The sequence below is a fragment of the Chlorocebus sabaeus genome, chromosome 1 (genome assembly GCF_047675955.1).
Source record: "Chlorocebus sabaeus isolate Y175 chromosome 1, mChlSab1.0.hap1, whole genome shotgun sequence".
Lineage (NCBI taxonomy): Eukaryota > Metazoa > Chordata > Mammalia > Primates > Cercopithecidae > Chlorocebus > Chlorocebus sabaeus.
Genome location: NC_132904.1, coordinates 49,776,630 through 49,796,505, shown reverse-complemented (window position 1 = coordinate 49,796,505; position 19,876 = coordinate 49,776,630).

Here is a 19,876-nt window from a genome sequence, read left to right as displayed (position 1 = left end):
GTGAACAGAGTTGCCCAGAGTGACTCACACAGAAAACTGTTACCTCATTTTGTTGAATTCCATTGTGTGGGCTGAAGGTTGAATTTGGCTGGGAGAGAAGAAAGTGAGGACCAGAGATGAGGCGACTAATTGACAATCCCAATTATGAAATGACACATGAGAACATCAAAGGTCTTAAAAAGGAAGGTAAGGTGAGGGATTTGCCCTCTATTGGATTTCTTTTGCTGCAGGGTACTTGTGAGTCACAGACTGAACTGGGGGCAGGCACAGTGAGTTCAAGAGGGTTGATGCAATGATATGAAAATGTTTTGGTGAACAAACCCCAGTGAAATCTCATAGGGCATAAGGGTAAGAAATGACTCTCATTTCTACTGAATGAAAAGCAATAACCTTGAGAAACCCCATTACTGAGTGGCTGTCCTGGTACTAGTGTAGCTCAGATGCAAGCTGGACTTTACCAACCCCTTACAAGATAGGGTTAGCTTAAATCCTTATTTCATGCTTTATAGTCTTTGGGCTCTAGTTTTCATGTGTGCTGACTCTGATCCTGCTTCATGTGGGCTCAGACATAAAATTCAATTCCTTCCTTGATTTCTCAAAAATGTACAGTTTAACAAAACAGAAAAAGTTATAGTCAATTTTATTAAAATTTGGGGGTTATAGGAAAAGTCACATCACAGCTTACCAGGTAAAAAAAGCTAACTTTTCATATTAGGCATTTCTGTTTTTCCAATGTTTTTGTCTTAATCTCATCCATTACTACCAAGGCAAGCTTCTCATTTGCTCATCACCTCTGTGAGCTCTTAGACTTCTGCTGTTTCTACTTTCTCCTGCTTTTCTTCACTCAGCCCTTCCAGACTGTCCTAAGAGGCCTTTAAATTTTCTTCACTCTATTATGCAGAACGATTCAGTTTCTCCTGACTTCAAATCACAGACTTTGATATCTAAACCCAATAAGGATCCAATAAAATAGTAGCAATGATGAAAAATCAAAACAAAAAAAAGCAAAAAAGTTTTTGCACCACTATTATTCATTTAACCAATATTTGCTGAGTGGTTACCGTGTTAAGCACTGTTATAGATACTAACCATCTCTGTACAGAAATTTGCACAGCATCTTTACCCTCTCAGGATTTTACCTAGTTTCAATTAGAATATCACATTGGTTGCCCTTGAGCCCAGTTTTGTGGCTAGTTCTGATTTCTGCACCAATAGTTCCTTCATTCATTCTATCCTGGAAGACAGACATATCTCTAACCCATCCACTCTGTGGATAAGTCAGAGAAGTCGTCAACTAAGGGGACCCTGGATTCTAGTTTTGGGACTGGAGACTTCCTCTCTGAAAGTTTCTGTGGTGTTTGTCACAGTCTTCAGATATACTGAAGAGATGATCAAAGGACAGTGATGGCCCAGACAGGACTGAATTTGGTCCTCCAAATGGATTTAGTTTTCTAAGAGCCTTCTTTTCTTTTCCCTCCCTTCCTTCCTTCCTTCCTTCCTTCCTTCCTTCCTTCCTTCCTTCCTTCCTTCCTTCCTTCCTTCCTTCCTTCCCTCCTTCCCTCCTTCCCTTCCTCCCTCCCTCCCTTCTTTCCTTTCCTTTCCTTTCCTTTCCTTTCCTTTCCTTTCCTTTCCTTTCCTTTCCTTTCCTTTCCTTTCCTTTCCTTTTCTTTTCTTTTCTTCTTTTTGATGGAATCTCACTCTGTCGCCCAGGCTGGAGTGCAGTGGTATGGTCTAGGCTCACTGCAACCTCCACCTCCTAGGTTCAAGCGATTCTTCTGCCTCAGCCTCCCAAGTAGCTGGGATTACAGGTGCCCACTATCATGCTCAGCTAATTTTTGTATTTTTAGTAAAGATGGGGTTTCACTATGTTGGCCAGGCTGGTCTCAAACTCCTGACCTCAGGTGATCTGCCTGCCTCGGCCTCTCAAAGTGCTGGGATTACAGGCATGAGCCACTGCACCTGGCACCAAGAGCCTTCTGTAATGACTATGGCCGGGCACCTGGAGAGATAGTTGGGGATGCCTAGAATTTGACATGCCTGTTTGACATGATTGAGCTGAGGTGACTATTTATCAAGAGCTTCTTGATTCTTCTTAAAGATCTACAGTTGCTATGAAAAAGGCAAATAAACATAAATATTGAAAGTGTGGCCACTGAAATCTGACTGCTTTATACTTGAGCCCTCTCTTACTAGATATGACATTGGGCTAGTATTTAACTTCTCTATCCTCAGTTTTCTCAACTTGAAAGCAAGTATAACAGTATTTACTTCATAGGGCTGTTGTAAGAATTGTGTGAAGTTGCATAGTGAGCATTCATAGGCTTCCATCAGACTTGAGATGTTTATTAACCCAAGCTTTATGCTGGACACTCTTCCAGGTACTGGGGTTACAGTGATGGACAAGGTATTCAAGAAGACTTCTCTCATGGAGCTTACATTCTAGTGAAGAAAGACAAATAATATTCAAATAAGTATATTTCAGAGATAATTTCAGAGAATGCTAGGCTCTATAAGGGAAGTAAAACAGTTTAATGTCATAAAGAAATTGAAAGGACTTTTTTAGATAGGTGGGCAGCAAAGGTCTTTTTAAAGTAGATGACGCTGATTTTTATGCTGAACACTAAAATGTGATTCAGCATCACTGATCAGTGATTCAGTGATTTTTGAGCCAGTTACCAAGAGTGATGGCGTGGTATGTGTGTTGAGGCGGTGCCTAACAAGGGAAGATTGACAGGTGAGAGAAAGCTTTTAAGGATGAGAAACCAACAAGTGCAAAGGCTCTGGAGTGGGAAAGGTCTTGTTGTTTCAGTTCTAGGATTTTTCAAAAAGCCAATGTGAGTATATGGGTGAGGGGAGATGGGCATAAGAGGATCCTAGTGAGATAGAGAGGAGCCAGACCACATAAGAAATTACTTAGTGTAGGAAAAGGATTTAATTTTTTAACCTAACTATACAGATTTGTCAGAAGGAGAGTGACTCAATATAATCTATACTTTTAAAAGATTACTCTGAGAGTTACATGGAGGGGAAAGTACGTGGGCAACAGTCAAAGCCAGGAGACTAGTTATGAGACTACTGCACTTGTACAGGTAGGAGATGATGGTGGTTTAGTCCACAGTCCTAGTGGAGGTGGAGAGAAAGTGATGGATTTGAGATGTGTTTGGGGGTGAGGGGAATAAAGTTAGTAGGACATACTAGCAGACTGAATACAGACAAGGGAAAAGGAAGCTATTTGTACTGCCATTTATTATGATGGGGGAAAGTGTATGTGTAGGGGATCAGATTTGGATGGAAAAAACAAAAATTATTGTATTGGAAAAGGTTAGAGAAGATTATTAGACATCCACAAAAAGCTGTATGTGGCTTACTCACTACTTACTCAAAGGCTTCCTGCAAGCATTTCTACAGAGGGTAGAAAATTTGACACTTGATTTCCTAAGTTCTCTTGAAGTTAGAGTTCCACACAGACTAGGTTCTAGAAATCAGAGGCATTCATGAACACTTGGAAGGCAAAAGTGAGCACTCGAACATGATGGCTGTTTGAGAGGAGATGGGATATTATGGGAAGTCACTTGGAGTCAAAACTGCTACAGGTGAGGAGCAATGGACTTCCTACGAGAACATTTCCATGGTGTGGTTTGTTTTCCTGATGTTATTTCTGACTATGTGAGATCAAGACCTGACTCCCTAGCCTTTTTAAAAAGTTTTGTGAGCTCCTCAATATCCTGTCCTTATATGCAACTAAGCACCCAGATTATTACAACTCCAAATGTTAACAATTAGCATTATTGTTAATAGTTATACCGCCATCTCCCATGATCCTCTTTCCTTTCAGGAGAACTTATGAAAATTTAATTTTAACTCATCAAGAAAGAGAATTAAAAACACCTATACATATAAATAAACCTAATTTAATTTTGTTAATTGATAAACAGAAGAAATTCATCCGTAATTTCGTGGCTAAGGAAACTTCCAAGATCCTAGGTTTGAAAAAATAGGGTTTGTCTAACAAGAAATAACAGATTGATACATGAAAACTTATAAATCAGGATTAGGATACTCCCCTTGCTCCCCTACAACCTTAGCAGCAAGTCCTTTCTACACTCCTTTGAGCTGAGGGCTTCTGTGTGGGTTCTGGTCTTATTGCTGTGAGAGAATAGAGGACACTGAGTTTTCTTTATGTTTGCCTATTGATTAAAGGGATACTGAAGATAACTGTCACTAAGATTGCCAAAGGCCTTCTAGATACTCTAAGGAAAGGCCTTAAGAATAAGATGGGCTGGAGTAGCCAATGAGGTCACATCATCATATAACAGTCTGTTGGCTAATCTTTTGCAACATGATATGGATGGGTAAACTTATCCCGACTATTTCTAGGGAGGATCAGTAAGCAATGTCAGTCTCTTTGTAATAATAATCTGGGTTATAGCAGGCTGTGTCAGTGCTCTGACAGGATTTGCCATTCCTATTCATATCCACAATTCTCTACTATAAGACCTATGATTCTCTGCCTAGGCATTTTCTCTAGCCACAGAAGCTTGGCCATGCAGGACTGGCTAGATGTGCTGGGGCATCAGCATTCCTGGGAACTACCCTTTAATAACGACAGACTGGAGTTGGTGGATAAATAACTTATCACTCCATGGGTGGGACAATTCTGAGACATGCTCTCTACAGTGTTCCAGAGGGTCTCCGGAGGATGAGGCCTCAGTTCCCTACAGCAGTAACCTGCTCATGATCATATTCTGTAAAGGCTACCTTTCCTCCTCTGTCTCACTTCCCTGTTTCCTTATCAATGCAACTCCCAAAAAAATGGTTTGTACTCAAATTCTTGTCTTAGAATCTGCTTCTGGAGAAACCCAAAGTCAGATAACAGTTAACATTTATATAGCACTTACTATTGGCTGCACATTGTTTTAAGAATTTTATGATTATTACCTTATGTAATCCTCACAACAGCCCTAGGAAATAAGTAATAATATTATCCCTATTTTACAAAACAGGATCCAGAGACTCAGAAAGTTTAAGCGATTTGCCTATGGTCACATAGCTAATAAATGTGGGAGCCGGAATTTGAACAACAGTGTCTGGCTCCACAATCTGCATTTAGCAACAGCTACATTATACTTTAGACCTGTGCTGTCCCAAAGAGTAGACACTAGCCACATATAGATAATTACTTTTAAATTAATCAAAAATAAACAAAATTAGAAATTCAGCTCTTCAGTTATAATAGTTATATTTCATGTGTTCAAGGGCCACATGTGTCTAGTGTCTGTTATACCAGATGGTGCAGATATAGAACACTTCTATTATTGCAGAAAGTTCTATTGGACAGCACTATTATGCAAGACCCTCTTTTAAATGTATGATCTTTCCCAAACTTCCTTAACACCATAGAAACAGTGAAAGAAACTACAGAAACACTCACCAGCCGGGCATGGTGGCTCCCACCTGTAATCCCAGCACTTTGGGAGGACAAGGTGGGTGGATCACGAGGTCAGGAGTTCGAGACCTGCCTGACCAACATGGTGAAATCCCGTCTCTACTAAAAACACAAAAATTAGCCCAGCGTGGTGGTGTGTGTCTGTAATCCCAGCTACTAAGGAGGCTGAGGCAAGGGAATCGCTTGAACTCGGGAGGCGGAAGTTTCAGTGAGCTGAGATTGCACCATTGCACTCTAGCCAGGATGACAGAGCAAGACTCTGTCTCAAAAAAATAAAAAATAAAAAAATAAAGAAAGAAAAGAAACATTCACCTATTCAGAAACTTCCTCTATAGAGGCCATAGTGAGAGCTAGAAAATATAGGAAAATGGCCTTTGAGTAGCTGCAGTAAATGTTGTAATTCAGTGCTCTAGAGCCCTTTAGCATTCTTCAGCTCTGTATGTAGGAGAGATACCTAGATCCTTTCCTTAACGTCCTTCCTTCTGATTGGCTCCAGCCAGTTCTATTTAGCATGTTTCTATTGTTTTCCTGATGGCATTAAATTAGAAGGTGAATACTGAGGTAGATTGGGCCTGGGGCTAGTGGCAAAGATAATAGAAGAAGAAGCCACCAAAACCCCAAAACATGATCCTGAGATCCTGACTGTGAAGGAGAAAATGAACAACTAAAAATGGTGGACGATGAGCTCTAAAGTATGGCAGCTGGGGGGCAGCAGGAATGGAGATAGATAAACAGCCCAGCCAACTCAGGCTTTTACTTAGGACACAGCACTGTGACTGATGTTCCTTTGATGATGGCTGTGAGTCATCTAGAGAAGGTTAAGAGGAGAGTGTAATGCATTTTAAGAGGGTTTCCATCCAAAGTGACTTTTTTAAAAGGTGCATTTTCCACTTAAAGTATGTTTCTCTTACCTGGGAATTTATCTTAGCAAGAACTGTCATTGTCTGAGAGTGTTGAATGAAGCAGATTTTACACCAATTAGCTTTACAAGGAAGTTCTTATTAAGGACTTGTATTTCTACCTTTTTTGCTGTGTGGAAGAATGCTCTCAGACAGGGAGAGAGAGTCAATTTGGGTTCTGTGAGTCTGAGCCAAGAGAGAATTTTAATCATCTCAGAGGAACCTAACCTGAGTAATTTTTTGACGTCACTCACTGAGTCTATTTATTAGAGTGATCAGCTTGAGTCTGGGCCACTATGCTTTGCTCATTCTCTGGCAAGCACAGACAACACTAAAAATATTCTCTAGAAGGGACCTCTGCAGGTTCGATGTTGGCATCTCTATTTCCCTGGGGTTTGAGGAGAGCAGCCTGCAGGCCATATGACCTGTGATGGGAAAGAGGACTCAGCTGAAGTAGAGTGCCCAGTGAAGTGGGTTTAAATTAGAGGGCTCTGTGAAGATTGTCTGTATTTCCACCCTTTAGCCAGTCTTCCTAACTGGCTTGGCAGAAGAGAAGGTAGTGTAAAGACATATGTTTCTAGTATAAACTCTATTAAAGTAGATAAATATATCAAGAAGCAAGGGCTCTAGAAGAGCTTAGGGCTTTGAGCAATTGGTTGCCTCTGTTGGTAGAGTTACAAGATAAGCTGAAAGAAGGAGCAACTGCAGGACCCAGGATTTGCTTTTAATCTTATGCAGTTAGATGACTATCCCTCCTTATTTCCAGAAAAGACTGGAAGATTACCAGAATGAATGGCAAGACTCTCAGTTTTCTTCCTTACTCATCAGCTTATACTCCACCCAACTTCCATCCTGTTGCCCTCCACAGGAGATTGCAGGAATCCTCTTAAACCAAACGAGAAGCCAAAAGAAGACTTATAGCTACTGATAATTTAGGGTTCACCTCAATAAAACAGCAAGATCACTTACCATCCAATCACTCTATATTCAGATCCATCAATGGATCCACATCTTCTGATTAGCACTTTATTGCCTCTCTCTCTCTCTCTCTTTTTTTTTTTTTTTGAGATAGAGTCTCACTCTGTCGCCCAGGCTGGAGTGCAGTGGTGCCATCAAGCTCTGCCTCCCAGGTTCACGCCATTCTCCTGCCTCAGTCTCCCGAGTAGCTGGGACTACAGGTGACCGCCACCACGCCCAGCTAATTTTTTGTATTTTTAGTAGAGATGGGGTTTCACCGTGTTAGCCAGGATGGCCTCAACCTCCTGACCTCGTGATCAGCCTGCCTCGGCCTCCCTAAGTGCTGGGATTACAGGCATGAGCCACCACGCCCAGCCTGCCTCTCTCTTAAATAAAAGTCAGCAGCCCAGGATAACTAGAAATGTAAGAATAGCTTCTAATGTGAAAAGAATAAAACAAGAAACCTATATTTGATATCCTCAGAGAGCTAGGAGAGGATGCTGTACCCCTTAAATAAAAACAGGAGGCTATAAAAAGTAACATTCTCAGAATAAAATAGAAGCTTTTAGAAATTAAAAATATGATCAAAAGAATGAAAAAAAATACACTTGAATAAAACCCTCCCAGAAAGTTTAACAGAGGGAGAGAGAGAGAGAGAGAGAGAGAGACAGAGACAGAAAGAGAGAGAGAAGAGAATTATCAAAGAAACAAGGCAAGAAACCTTCCCTGAAGTGAAGGATATGAAATTTCAGATTGCAAGTAGTCCTCCAGTACTCAGAACAATCAATAAAAATAGTACACATCATCATAAAATTTTAGAACACCAGCGAGAAGAGATAGATAGATCTCATAACAACAACAACAACAACAACAACAACATAAGAAAAGATAAAATGGGTTTCTCAGCAGTGACACTAGAAATAAAAGACAGCAGAAAATACTTTCAAAATTTTGAGTGAAAATGATTTCCAACCTAGAATTCTTCCCAGAAAAGCTACTATAATGGCAAATATGCTCCACCAAAATGAGAGAGTAAACCATGTATAAGGAAAAAATAGGTTCCAGGAAGAGGGATAAACAAGTGATGGGCAGAAAGATAATTAAGCAGATGAAAAGAGAGGGAGTTACCAACTCAAAATAAAACATATATGCAAGGAAATGTAATCAAAGTACACAATGTGTCTCAGCTAAAAATAATATGTAGATAGTCTTAATAATGTAAACCCTGACTATATTTTTGAGAAACAAATAGTTGATGTTACTACATTGACAGCAGGTGATGAGGGTAGGATGTGTTCTATTTGCAGGGAGGGGTAATATACAAGGATTCTTGTTAAGTAAGTGCATTACTAAAACATAAGCACAGGGAAGGCAGGAGTTTTTGTTTTGTTCACTGAATCCCAGTGCCTAGAACAATGCCTGGCACATAGTAGGTCCTCAATAAATGCATGTTGAATGAATGAAACTTTCTCCTAAGAAACACTTTTTCTAATAAATTTGTGAAGAAAACAGAAAGTAAGCCAAATAAATAAAAATAAACTTTAAAACTATAGTACATGGAATCTGTTCCCAAAATGTTAAGAACACCATTTTCCTACTTTATAAGTAATACTATAAGTTTATTTAAACTGAGTATCAAAATATTTAAGACACAATTTAATAGCTAGAGATTCCTAGGAAACTATTGTCTATAAATCTTTATGGTAGTTTGGTTGGTTGTAGAGGCCTTGAGCCTCAGAACAGTTCCAGGGAAATCAAGATGCAATTTTCTCAATTTAAAAAATAATTTTATTAACTTTTCCTCCCATTCACTTACTAATATCATACAAAGATGGACTGAGGAAAACTGCCTTGTTTTGCTTTGCAAACTGGCAGACTCCCAAAGAGATAAAGCCCTCAGTACTTCCTCTCACATTTGATCCCAGAAAGATTTCACCAAGACACTGATAACTTTTATTAAAATAAAAAGAGGTGCGTCTTTGGATGAACAATCTTCCCTTCCATCTAACAGATCTAAATTGTGTCTACATCTCAATTTAACTTGGGTGAACTTATTGTCTGACTTTTAGGGTAATGAACCCATGAATTGTTCATTCATTCACTGCCTTGCTCTTTCTGCCTCATTGAGCATTTGCAGGAAACTATTATGTGCCAAACACTGTGCAAAGACACTAGTGGAGGAACAAGACTAGGTCAAATAATCCTGGGTGCGCAAAGCTAAAGTAGCTAGTCCCCTGGAGACATTCAAGAAGACAACAAACTTGACTAACGGGGTATGTTTGTGTTTAGGTTGTTAAACTTCCCTTGGTGTCTGGTAAGCACTCTTCGCAGAGCAGCACGCAGGGATCCCAGTCTTGGCGGCCTTAATAGAAACTACCACATAATCTGCCCCAGGCAGGAGCTGGGTGCTGGGTTATGGGTCACCCAATGTGTCACTGTGAAGCAGAGGGCCTAGTCCAGAAATTGTGCCATGCTATGGCATATTGGGGGAACCCGCCCCCAATAATTCAACGTTATTTCACATAGGTTCTTTTCTATTTCCCTAAGTGTCAGCTGGTCTGAGAAATAAAGGGAAAGAGTACAAAAGAGAGAAATTTTAAAGCTGGGTATCCAGGGAAGACATCAGATGTCGGCAGGTTCCCTGATGCCCCCCAAGCTGCAAAACCAGCAAGTTGTTATCAGTGATTTTCAAAGAGGAGGGAGTGTACAAATAGGGTGTGGGTCACAGAGAACACATGCTTCACAAGGTAATAAAATATTACAAGGCAAATGGAGGCAGGGCAAGATCACAGGACTGGGGCAAAATTAAAATTGTTAATGAAGTTTTAGGCAGCATTGTCATTGATAACATCATATCAGGAGACAGGGTTTGAGAACAGAAAACTGGTCTAACTAAAATTTTACTAGGCAGGAATTTCCTCATCCTAATAGACCTGACAGCACTACGGGAGACTGGGGCTTATTTCATCCCTTATCTGCAACTGTAAAAGACAGACATTCCCAGAGTGGCCATTTTAGAGACCTACCCCTGGGAATGCATTCTCTTTCTCAGGGCTGTTCCTTGCTGAGAAAAGGAATTCAGCAATATTTCTCCTATTTGCTTTTGAAAGAAGAGAAATATGGCTCTGTTCCACCTGGCTCTCAGGCAGCCAGACCTAATGGTTATCTCCCTTGTTCCCTGAACATCGCTGTTATCCTGTTCTTTTTTCAAGGTGCCCAGATTTCATATTGTTTAAACTCACATGCTTATGAACAATTTGTGCAGTTAACGTAATCATCACAGGGTCCTGAGACATACATCCTCAGCTTACGAAGATGATGGGATTAAGAGATTAAAGTAAAGACAGGCATAGGAAATCACAAGAGTATTGATTGGGGAAGTGATAAATGTCCATGATATCTTCACAATTTATGTTCAGAGATTTCAGTAAAGACAGGCATAAGAAATTATAAAAGTATTAATTTGGGGAACTAATAAATGTCCATGAAATATTCACAATTTATGTTCTTCTGCCATGGCTTCAGCTGGTCCCTCTGTTCAGGGTCCCTGATTTCCCACAACATCTCTCCTTTTCTTTTTACATAAATGTGCCATGGTGATGAAGGCTTGTTTGTTCTCTCGATTTTGATGCAGGATTCTTTGATTGGTCTGGCAACTAAAGACAAGCCAATTAAATGGAGAAACATAATTCCAAAATTTACTACAGTTGAGCCCACAATAGACTTCATCCAAGTTGTGCGGTTTAATCCAGAAAGATTTTCTGCCACCTGGTCTAACGCCTCAGCTCCAGGCACAATGGATAAATGAACTTGAGAGACTTCAAAACTTTGTTTCTTTAATTTATTTATGTCCAACGACAAATTATCTTCCCTACCTAGAAGGTGTCCTTTGACCATTTCCCATGAATGATCAATCTCATTATAGGAATACGGGATGATACAGAAATCCAAAATATTTCAATTGCGTTTACATGTGATGTTCGAGACTTACCACCTGATCTCCAACCCAAATAACAGACTGCCTTAAATCATTACTTTGATTAGCCAATTTTTGATCAATGCCTTGTTGAGAATTCCACATTTGCGTGGAATTGGCTCGCCAATCATTAACAAAATGAGTTGTTTGAATAGATTGGTGTAATGCCATTCCAGCAGTGGTGGCCAGTGCAGTGACTGTAATTAGACCCATGATCACAGTGATTAAAGTGAAAACAAATCTCTTAGATCTTTTTATAATTTGCTGTAACACTTCATTAATTAATTGTATTAAGGGGGAGGATTCCCAAGGTCTGGGCAAAGTTATTGGAATCCAGATTCCTTCTCGAGCTTGAGCCAACATTACACTTTTCCTGGAATCAAAATGGGAGTTAATACAAGTGTATAAATGACAATTAATGCATTGGACAGTTTGATTGTTCTTCCAAATTTTTATTTTTCCCACTAACAGCATGTGAGGAGGCTTAACACAACTCTGTATGGGAACAGTCAGGTTGGAGGTAAGTAAAACAGAATGTCTGGATCTATGTTGATACTGAGGGAGAGGGACAGTATCGGGGACAACAGACAGAATAGTTTCCCCTTCCCATACTCGTAGTCCTGACACGGCAATAGCCAATTTCTAAAGTTCTGGGTGTTCTGGGCTCAGAATGGGGAGTGTCATAGGAGGCCTCGGGGTGGGGGGCAGGGGGTAATGCCTTTATCTTCCCATTTTAAGGGAAAGAATGAGCTGAACCTCCTATGCAAAGTAGAATGATGATTCTCATTCTCCCGAAGAGAAATAAAATAAGTAGCCTCCAGGCATTCCCTTCTGCCAGAGGAGCAATTGTTTTTTAAATAGCTCTTTGGTGCCCAGTCTATTACTAAACCATATGAGTCATTTTTTAATATTACTGCATGTGAGTTAACAAAATCTTCCCAAATTAAGGTTTTAGATGGGCCCTCAAAATTTTTAGGGCATGGTTTCCCTGCAGATTTATATTGAAAATATGGGGTATCTCCCATTACTCCCCCTTTTCTTTTGTTTTAAAGGAGAAAGGGAGAGGCCGGAGACCAAATGTCCCAGTTCCTCTGTAGCTGATCTCTCTGGAAGACAAGCAGCCCAGACTTGAGTTTCTAGATGTATACAACCAGGTGGATGTCCGAGGCACAGGGGGGGTTATTTATAACTCATGGTAACATTAAATGCAGTGCCTTCTTCTCCTGGTTGAGCAGGGCAACGGTCATCTGTAGCTCCAGGCATCCACACACTATTGTTAGTGTAGATTTCCGCAGGAGCATCCATGCAGGTGAGAGGTCAAATAAGTGGAGGAAAAGGCACATAAGTCCAATAAGAATAATTCTGTGTAGCAGGTAAATCAGTGTGAGAGGAAACTGGTGAGACATAAAGTATAAGGAGGAGAATCATTAAATAAAACCTATTGTAGGCTACATTAAGTGTTGAAGGAGGAAGAGAATAACAGAGGGGTGTTATTTTTAGGTTAACAGAAATGTGAGATTTTTAGGTTTGTAAGGATAAAAAGGTAATTAGAAGTGGGATTAGTTAGATGGGTCTCTGTTGCCATCAGGGAGGATTGAATCAGACCCATTTTGATTTGGCGTGCCAGCTTCTGAGGAGTTGGCACAGATCTCACCACATCTGAGGGCAGTCTCTGACATGGATGTCTTTTCCCTGTGGTTTTCGTTTGATGATGTGGTGAAACACAAGCATATCCTCTTTCCCACGTTAAGTAGAATCGGAGAAAATATTTAAAGGTTTGGGGAAATCCTGTAAGGCAGTAATGACAGCAATTAACTCTGCCTGTTGAGCAGAGGTATAAGGGGTAAAAATAAGCTTGTTTGTAGGACCTACATAACCAGCATTTACATTGCTGGAGCCATCAGTGAACACTGTAACAGCCTCAGGAATGGGCTGATCTTTGGTCAATTGAGGGACCACCCAAGAAGTCATTTTTATAAAATCAAACAATTTGTTTTTTGGATAACAATTTTCAATAATGCCAATACATTAATCAAGTGAATTTGCCACAGTGCGGAATGTTGACAGGCGGCTTGAACTTTGAGCTGATTTACAGGAACTATGTTTAAATTTGGATCAAATCCAGAAATTTTAAGTATTCTACACTGTGCCTGTCCAATTAAAATGGCCATTTGGTCCAGATAAACAGGCAAAGTTTTTGACACAGAATGAGGAATAAAACACCAGTCTACTAAATCATTATGTTGAACTATTAGCCCAGTAGGGGAATGCAGTGAAGCAAAAACTAGAAGCTGAAAAGCTGATATGGCTGCACTCTAGATAACTGGGTGGTCTGGGTTCTTTCCTCTATGATTTCCAGTTCTAGTGAAGCCTCAGGGGTCAAAGTCCTGGGACTGTGGAGATTGGAATCTCCCTGCAGGGTAGAAAACAAGTTAGACAGCGCATAGGTCGGAATGCCTAAAGTAGGTCTTAAATAATTAACGTTACCTAAAAGTTTTGGAAATCATTTAAAGTTTTCAAAGAATCTCTCCTCATTTGAACTTTTTGAGGTTGAATACATTGTCTATTGACCACCATTCCTAAGTATTGAACAGGACTGGTCTGTTGAATTTTATCCTGAGCGATGTGTAATCCAGCCTCTGTAACATGGCGGCTCAAAATTTGATAACAGTCAATTAATTCTTTATCAGTGGGGGTAGCAATTAAAATATCATCAATATAATGAAGAATATAGGCCTGGGGAAATCGGGCTCGAACTGGTGAAAGCACTTGTCCAACATAAAGCTGGCAGATTGTCGGGCTATTCAGCTTTCCCTGAGGAAGTCCTTTCCATTGATAACGAGCTGCAAGCTCCTGATTATTGACAGATGGTACAGCAAAAGCAAATTTTTCACAATCTGATGTATGTAAAACAATATGAAAAAAACAATCTTTAAGATCAATAACTATGAGAGGCCAATTTTTAGGTATTAAAGCAGGGGCAGGCATTCTGGGTTGGACAGCTCCCTCAGGTTTACTTACAGGGTTAATGGCCCTGAAATTGGTTACCATCTGCCACTTGCCTGATTTCTTTTTTACTAGAAACACAGGAGAATTCCAGGGGGAAAGAGAAGTTTCCACATTTCCCAAGTTGTAACTGTTCAGAAACCAAGTGAGTTAAAGCCTCCAGTTTTTCTTTAGAAAGCGGCCACTGCTGAATCCAAATGGGTATGTCAGATTTCCATTGTAAAGGGATAGGATCAGGAGGTGTGGCATTGGCCGCTATTAAAAATGATAACCTAAACCAGCCCTATTTTCTTTTATAGTAACTGGGGGTGGGGGGGTTTAGTAATCCCTTCATGTTTTGGACACAGACCGAGTCCAGGAACAAACCCCATGTTTTCCATCATATGCTGACTGGGAGCACTATAAGAATTACGTGGAATATTAATTTAAGCCCCAGTATCTACTAGGCCCTCAAACTTTTTTACTTGAATGTGTATGGTGCAGGTGGGCCATTGTTTAGAAATTACATTAATCCAATAAGCAGCTTTCTCCAGAGCCTATCCCAGGGCCACGTGTCTTATCTCCTTTGTTTAAAATGATATTAGGTAGTAAAAGCAATTGAGCTTGTTTTACAGTAGTAAAAGAAACAGGAGCTTGGCCTGGGGCGCGTCATTTATTGCAAGCCCTCATACACACCTTTGTTACTTGTTTTGTGGTAAGAGCATCAAAACCTAATTGGGCATAAGTATCAGAGAAAGCTCAGAGCCTGTTAGCTGAGCCTGAGTAATTAGAATGCCACTAGCCCAATTTAGCTGAGCCTGCAGACAGCCTCCTCTGCCCACCAGGCTGAGATGGGGTTAGAACAGCTTTTTGCCAAAAGGTCCTAGTCTAAAGGAGGCAAAGTGACCTCCATGCAAAAAATGTGTAATACCATTTTAACATAAGAAGAAGTAGGACCATACTGAATACAAGCATCCTTAAATTCTTTTAAAAAGGTAAGATTGAGAGGTACATAATGATGCAGACCAGAATGAGAGTGTGAGAAAGGGACACTGAAGGAGCAGAAGAGGCAGAAGATTACTGGCGTCCATGTGTGAAGAAGGGTACAGAGAAGCAGGCTGGGTGGATGGCAAAGTGACTGGTTGAGGAACCAAAACGATAGGAGGATGAGGGGCTGCAGTGGATGAGGGAGGGCCTGGAGAATTATAGGCAAATTGTAGTTTCATCCTGGAGCCATTAGCTGACACCAGAGTTTTGAAGAGAGAAGAATTAGCATATCTATGGTCCCGGGCTGTGTGAGTCCTGGTCATGGGAGCTTCAAGTACTGGCTCTTCCTGAAAAGAAGTAAGATCAGTAGGGGGTAACGTTAAGCCCAAGTCACCGGAGTTAGATATTGAAGTCTCAGTATCGTTAAATGGGGGAGGAGTAGACAAAGGGAGAAGCTGATAAGATGATGAAGGTCATGTGGGAGAGGAAGGTTGAGGAGGTATTAGGATGGCATGAACCAAGGCCCAATCACCCCAAACAGTGATGGGAACATAATTCTCTGTTGAGACCAGTTCCTGGAAAGTACCAACAAGATCCCATACTTTTACATACACAGTTCTGTCAGGCATATGAGCCAAAGCTAAGCCATCATATCCCCTGTGACCTGCACGTACACATCCATATGGCCGGTTCCTGCCTTAACTGATGACATTCTACCACAAAAGAAATGAAAATGGCCTGTTCCTGCCTTAACTGATGACATTACCTTGTGAAATTCCTTTTCTTGGTTCATCCTGGCTCAAAAGCTCCCCTACGGAGCACCTTGTGACTCCCACCCCCACCCACCAGGACAACCTCCTTTGACTGTAATTTTCCTTTACCTACCCAAATCCTATAAAACGGCCCCACCCCTATCTCCCTTGCTGACTCTCTTTTTGGACTCAGTCCGCCTGCACTCAGGTGAAATAAACAGCCTTGTTGCTCACACAAAGCCTGTTTGGTGGTCTCTTCACACTGATGCACATGGAAGTTCCTTTTTCGGGGAAACAAGGACGGTATTTTTCCACCACCCTGAATGGAGTGACCATATTTTCCATAGGTACTCGAACCTTTGCCTATTTTAACAGGTCTACATCTAAGGTTCCTTTTTTAGGAAACCAAGGACAGTATTTTCCCACTGCCCTGAATAGAGTGACCATATTTTCCATGGGCACTCAAACCTTTCCCTGTTTTAACTGGAGTTTAATATAGAAGAGATAAGTATAATTTTTAGACTCCATGTGATCCATAGTTAACCTGGACCATACACAGGCTACTCACCAGTCGTCAGGGAGTCAAACAAACGTTTCTGTGAACCAATGACGTTTCTCTGCACCTACCAAAGGGAATCTGGTTCCCACATGCACTTGGGAAAAAGAAAAAACCACGTTGGTGCACCAGATATTGGGGGAACCCTCCTCCGCTAATTCAATGTTATTTCACATAAGTTCTTTTCTATTTCCCTAAGTGTCAGCCGGTCTGAGAAATAAAGGGAAAGAGTACAAAACAGAGAAATTTTAAAGCTGGGTAACCGGGGGAGGCTTCTGATGTCAGCAGGTTCCCTGATGCCCCACAAGCTGCAAAACCAGCAAGTTGTTATCAGTGATTTTCAAAGAGGAGGGAGTGTACAAATAGGGTGTGGGTCACAGAGATCACATGCTTCACAAGGTAATAAAATATTACAAGGCAAATGGAGGCAGGGCGAGATCACAGGACTGGGGCAAAATTAAAATTGTTAATGAAGTTTCGGGCATGCATTGTCATTGATAACATCATATCAGGAGACAGGATTTGACAGCAGACAACTGGTCTAACTAAAATTTTACTAGGCAGGAATTTTCTCATCCTAATAGGCCTGGGAGCGCTACGGGAGACTGGGGCTTATTTCATCCCTTATCTGCAACTGTAAAAGACAGACATTCCCAGAGTGGCCATTTTAGAGACCTACCCCTGGGAATGCATTCTCTTTCTCAGGGCTGTTCCTTGCTGAGAAAAGGAATTCAGCAATATTTCTCCTATTTGCTTTTGAAAGAAGAGAAATATGGCTCTGTTCCACCCGGCTCTCAGACAGCCAGACCTAATGGTTATCTCCCTTGTTCCCTGAACATCGCTGTTATCCTGTTCCTTTTTCAAGGTGCCCAGATTTCATATTGTTTAAACACATATGCTTAAGAACAATTTGTGCAGTTAACGCAATCATCACAGGGTCCTGAGGTAACATACATCCTCAGCTTATTAAGATGATGGGACTAAGAGATTAAAGTAAAGACAGGCATAGGAAATTACAAGAGTATTGATTGGGGAAGTGATAAATGTCCATGATATCTTCACAATTTATGTTCAGAGATTATAGTAAATACAGGCATAAGAAATTATAAAAGTATTAATTTGGGGAACTAATAAATGTCCATGAAATCTTCACAATTTATGTTCTTCTGCCATGGCTTCAGCTGGTCCTTCTGTTCGGGGTCCCTGACTTCCCACAACAATGGCAGTATGGCCATCTGTCCCAACAGTTCAGAAAAGTCCTAGTGACACAGACCTGGTCTTTGGAGATAGTGCCAGCTTTTGAGCCCCAGTTCCAAAGGCTCAAATTTCCCTTCAAGTAATTATTTTTGGGCTTCTTGGGAGGCCAAATACCAATTGTGATGCCTCTTGAGCTCCCAGCTTGCTTCCTGGGCCCTGCACACCACTGATAACATTGACAGGCTGGGGAGGCCACTGCTTCAAGGTCTGGGGCCTTCCAGACCTCTCCCACCAGGCTGGCCCAAGTGCCCCGCGAAGAGTGGTGCTTCCCAGAACTCCTGGGCTACCAGTTCTGCCAGACCTCAGAGAGGGTGGTAGTGGCCGAGAAAGAAGCAGGGTAGAGGGCACGGCCTTCATGCAGGTAACACCTCCCAACTTTGCCTTTCCAATAAGCAGCCATTTATCTGGGCTGGAATCAGGGACAAGGACACAGAAGTCTCCCCTAGAATTGCAGGGCTTTCGATAAAAGGGCCCCCAAGTGAAGGTAGCCTTGCTGTCCCTCATTGCATCCAAAAGTGAGCCCAACATCTAAAAATCTAAACAACTGAACTCATGGACCTAGAGAGTAGAGATGGTTACCAGAGGCTGGATGTTCGTGACAGAGATGGGAATGGTTAAAGGGTACACAAAAAAATTGAATATATAAGACCTACCATTTGCTAGCACAACAGGGTGACTATAGTCAATAATAAGTTAATTGTGCATTTAAAAATAACTAAAACAGTGTAACTGGATTGTTTGTAACACAAAGGATACATGCTTGAGGGGACAGAGACCCTACTCTCCATGATGTGATTATTACAATGTATACTTGTATCAAAACATCTCATGTACCCCATAAATATATACACCTAGTATGCACCCACACACATTAAAAATTAAAAAACAAAGCAGAACCAAAAACACAAAAGCGAGTCCAACAGTCTAGACATAGAGAACCTTCACATACGTAGAAATAGTCCTTAGAGAGCTGGAGTTCCTGGTGTGGTACTACAAAGGTCCTGGAAGTCTTCCTGCCTTACTTCGAGTTCGCCAGAGGCTGGAGCTACTTCTAGAACAGTTCTGGCTGCCTTCCCAGGGGAGGGGGGGACTGTAGGTCACCCTGACTCAGTGCACTCTGCGCATCTGAGTTGCAGGCCGGGCGGGTCACCCGAGTCCGCGGTCCGGATTCTTCGTGGGTGTTACCTGGAGTTTCCTTTGCACCGGTGCTGGAGGCCAGCCCGTCCTAGTCCCACCAGCTGGGTCTTGCCACACGAAAAGGACCCAGAGGGCCTAGACAGACATCCCCTGAACTTCCTTCTGACCCACAGAAACAGTGAGCATCATCTGCAGGGGTTCCGCTAGCCCCTGGCTTTGCTTCCTGCCCCGCAGCCTCCAGCAAGGTTTCCGGAACGCTCTCTCCAGGAGTGCAGGGGTCGCCGACGGACTTATTTAGGGTCGCTGCTGCCAAGCGGCAAAGGGCGAACTTGAGGCCCAGGACTGGGGGCTGTGGTGAGAGGCGCCGCTTTCTTTCTTGCCACCGCCCCTACCCCCAGCTCCCTCCTAGCCTATTCTGCCAAAGCTGGGATCTTCTGGATCCCGGGAGCAAGAAGAGCTGGCAGCGCCGACTCCCAGAATCCGGCTTTCCTTAAGAAAAAACGGATAGGCTGAGTTCGTGTGCGTGGATGTGCATGTGCCGGTGTGCGTGTTTGGGGGACAGTATGTACCCCCGTTTGCATAAAACACGCCTGTTTTTGGAAACAGAAATACACAGGGTTGCTTTCGGGTCTGGGTGTGGTTAGTTTGGGTTGCTGCGCACACGCCCTTTTGGGAGCGGCTGGTGAGGGCGCATCTGTTCCAGTGAGTGCTGGCTGTCTGCTGGACTGTCTATGAATGCAGAAGCAGAGCGTGTGGCGGGGATCCTGCGGTAATGCGCGCACCGGCTGGTCTGCAGTCGCGAGTAGAACGGGTGTGGAAATTCTTGGGCTGACCTGTGGGCTGCAGCACCCGCTCCGCTCCGCGGGTGGCAGCTGGACCCCAGCGCGCTCAGCTCTCAGCTGCTTCAGCGAAGTGGGGTAGGGG